This window comes from Berghia stephanieae, chromosome 1, assembly GCF_034508935.2.
Source record: "Berghia stephanieae isolate SIO BIC M18660-M18661 chromosome 1, UCSD_Bste_1.3, whole genome shotgun sequence".
Taxonomy (NCBI): domain Eukaryota; kingdom Metazoa; phylum Mollusca; class Gastropoda; order Nudibranchia; family Aeolidiidae; genus Berghia; species Berghia stephanieae.
Window position 1 is genome coordinate 121,505,547 of NC_088360.1, and position 3,859 is coordinate 121,509,405.

Genomic DNA, 3,859 nt, shown 5'->3' on the forward strand with positions numbered 1-3,859 from the left:
CCAGAAAAGCCGTCCTTCAAATATCGATCGATTTAAATAATCCTGAAAGTTCCTAGTATGAGATTTTTTCCCAAGATTAGGGTAATTTAAACCGATAGATTTTCGAAGGACGAGTTTTCTGGTCAAATTTTTGATTACGTGTTTTTCCACAGTACGGTGGTTAACTGGTTTATATATATATATATATATATATATATATATATATATATATATATATATATATATATATTTTATATATATATATATATTATTTAAAATATTTACCACAATGTTTGGGGCAGTCTACATCGATGTTTCAGGCTTAATTTGCCATCTTCAGGACTGAGTTGTTTTGTTGACTGTTGTTGTTTCTTGAAGTGGTTCCGGTTTGAAGTTAATTAAGAGGAATTTGCGCCGATGGGGACACTTTCCGTAGATCTCATTTTTCATGTTGAGTGTGGCTTCATGAGGTTGTTTGATTATGGTATATTTTTCTTCCAGGCATAAGCTACATTGTTTTGATGTTGGTGTGTATCCTGTTGCTTTAGATAAAATTTTCCATGAAATGTTGTGGTCTATTTTGTTGTCTTTTAATTTCCAAATATGTTCGCTGAGTTTTGTGGATGTTTTTTTGTTAGTGTTTCTAAATGTTGAGGTGTGGAGGTTGTATCTTGTTTTGAAATTATTTTCTGTTAGTCCTACATATTTTTCTTGCTTGTTTGTTTTAGTTTCTGTGACTGTGGCTTGGTAAATTAAACTTGATTCTAAGCATTGTTTGTTTAGCGGGCAATGTTCTTTATTTCTGCAGTTGCATTTTCTAGTGGGTGGGTTTTGCTCTTGTCGGTGGTTTATTAATATTTTTTTGTTGTGGCTTGAAATTATTTGTTCTATGTTGCGCATACACGAGTAACTTATTTTTATGGTATTCCTGTTGATAATTTTATGTAGCTTGTGGTTTTTTGGAAAGTGTGTATCAATTAGTTTCAGGAACTGCTGTCCTATGTTTGTGCTGACGTTTATGTCGAAAGGTGGGTTGAACCAAGTTATGTGTCGTTTTCTTGTTTTATGTTCTTCACTTGTGTGTTGGGGTTTACATGAGAGGGAGGCGTCTGTGTATACAAATGGTGTGTTGTATCCACTTTTTGTGAGTGCTTCTTTGTAGGGGGTGGCTGCGACGTTGAATATCTCTCTGTTTTCCGAAAGTTTGCTCACCCTCAGTGCAATGTTTTTTGGTATGTTTTCAATGACGGGACGGGGGTGGTTGCTGTTTTTATTAATGTAGCTAATGGTGTTGTTTGGTTTTCTGAACGGTTGGAATGAATTGGATTTTATGTCGAATGTGATGTCGAGGAAGTCAACTGTTTTTTTGTTTGCTTCTATCGTGATTTTTAAATTGTTGTTTTGGAATATTTTACAGATTTGTTTTTTGATGTTTTCGTTCGCTCTTGGTCGTCTGTTGGTTATAGCGAGTCCGTCATCTCTATAGAGGCCGATGTATGTGTGTGTATGTTGTAGTTGTGACAGGATGTAGAGTCCGACCAGTTCGCATGTTTCAGCACCGTCGAACGAACCCATTGTTACGTCGAAATCATTGTGTCGCTTTGTCCACGGTGTGTTGTCGTAGTATAGTGTGCTGTGCTTGGTGTGTTTGATGATGTGTTTTTCCTCTTCTGTGATGTTGGTGTATTTTGCTGCGAATTCCAATGCTTTGTTTAGTAAGTCTGGAGTGATGGAGGGGTAAAAATCGCAAATGTCGAAAGAGATGAAGGTGCAGTTTTCTTTGTTTTGGATATTTTTGAACCATTCAATGACTTCATCGGTGTTTTTCCACTGGTTGAATTTAGTTGCTTCTTTGACGTTTTTATTTATTTTTTCTAATATCTTTTTGCTGATTTTTCCAATTTCAGATTTGTATGGATTTATTAGTCTACATTTAGGATTATTTTTGAAGTCAGGCTTGTGATCTTTTAATGTGATGAACGCTTCTCTTCTTGGTGCTATATCGATTCGATCGCTAAGGTCAAGTCTGTTCGCTATATTCTTATCTTCTTTTGTGATCTCTTCGGTTCTATGTGTTCTGTCTTTCTTATAGTCTTTGTTGATTTGTTTGTGTGTCATTTTATCATATTCCTCAGGTGTCATTTTATAATAGTTGTTGGATTTGTCGGCTGGTATCAGAAGTTGTTTTTCATTGTTTATTTTCTTCACATCGTTAGTCAGTTGGTTTTGGAAGTTGTTATTTTTGTTTTTGAACTGCACACTTTGAATGAGATCTAAAAGTCCGTCTTCTAATTTTTTTAATTCAGGTATTGGGGGGGGGGGTGAATTTGTAGAGTTGAAGCCGTACGTTTTTTTGTGGGTGGTTTCTAAATGTGGGTTCAGAAAAAAGAATGTTCTCCATCGTAGATTCTTGACAAATGTTTCTGTTCTTGCTATTAGTGATTTAATGTAAGATTTTCTGTTGCAGGTAGGGATATTCTTTGTAGAATATGGGAAAGTAGTAGGTCTAAGTTGTGGCGTAGTATCCATTTTGTGTCTAAGAGTGCTCAACGGTGCGGAGCTGTGTATCTGAAATTGGAAAAATCAGCAAAAAGATATTAGAAAAAATAAATAAAAACGTCAAAGAAGCAACTAAATTCAACCAGTGGAAAAACACCGATGAAGTCATTGAATGGTTCAAAAATATCCAAAACAAAGAAAACTGCACCTTCATCTCTTTCGACATTTGCGATTTTTACCCCTCCATCACTCCAGACTTACTAAACAAAGCATTGGAATTCGCAGCAAAATACACCAACATCACAGAAGAGGAAAAACACATCATCAAACACACCAAGCACAGCACACTATACTACGACAACACACCGTGGACAAAGCGACACAATGATTTCGACGTAACAATGGGTTCGTTCGACGGTGCTGAAACATGCGAACTGGTCGGACTCTACATCCTGTCACAACTACAACATACACACACATACATCGGCCTCTATAGAGATGACGGACTCGCTATAACCAACAGACGACCAAGAGCGAACGAAAACATCAAAAAACAAATCTGTAAAATATTCCAAAACAACAATTTAAAAATCACGATAGAAGCAAACAAAAAAACAGTTGACTTCCTCGACATCACATTCGACATAAAATCCAATTCATTCCAACCGTTCAGAAAACCAAACAACACCATTAGCTACATTAATAAAAACAGCAACCACCCCCGTCCCGTCATTGAAAACATACCAAAAAACATTGCACTGAGGGTGAGCAAACTTTCGGAAAACAGAGAGATATTCAACGTCGCAGCCACCCCCTACAAAGAAGCACTCACAAAAAGTGGATACAACACACCATTTGTATACACAGACGCCTCCCTCTCATGTAAACCCCAACACACAAGTGAAGAACATAAAACAAGAAAACGACACATAACTTGGTTCAACCCACCTTTCGACATAAACGTCAGCACAAACATAGGACAGCAGTTCCTGAAACTAATTGATACACACTTTCCAAAAAACCACAAGCTACATAAAATTATCAACAGGAATACCATAAAAATAAGTTACTCGTGTATGCGCAACATAGAACAAATAATTTCAAGCCACAACAAAAAAATATTAATAAACCACCGACAAGAGCAAAACCCACCCACTAGAAAATGCAACTGCAGAAATAAAGAACATTGCCCGCTAAACAAACAATGCTTAGAATCAAGTTTAATTTACCAAGCCACAGTCACAGAAACTAAAACAAACAAGCAAGAAAAATATGTAGGACTAACAGAAAATAATTTCAAAACAAGATACAACCTCCACACCTCAACATTTAGAAACACTAACAAAAAAACATCCACAAAACTCAGCGAACATATTTGGAA

At 36.3% G+C, this 3,859-nt stretch overlaps 1 long non-coding RNA gene across 1 annotated transcript in view; it reads right to left on the reverse strand.

Annotated features, from left to right (window-relative positions):
* LOC144965336 (uncharacterized) overlaps positions 1-1,156 on the reverse strand; it is a 2,212-nt gene extending 1,056 nt beyond the window's left edge. Inside the window, exons 1-2 of the long non-coding RNA XR_013644002.1 lie at positions 1,074-1,156; positions 265-515 (exon numbers count right to left, since the gene is read on the reverse strand). This is a non-coding gene — a long non-coding RNA (uncharacterized LOC144965336). The remainder of the gene's footprint in view (positions 1-264; positions 516-1,073) is intronic.
* Positions 1,157-3,859: the final 2,703 nt, after the last annotated feature.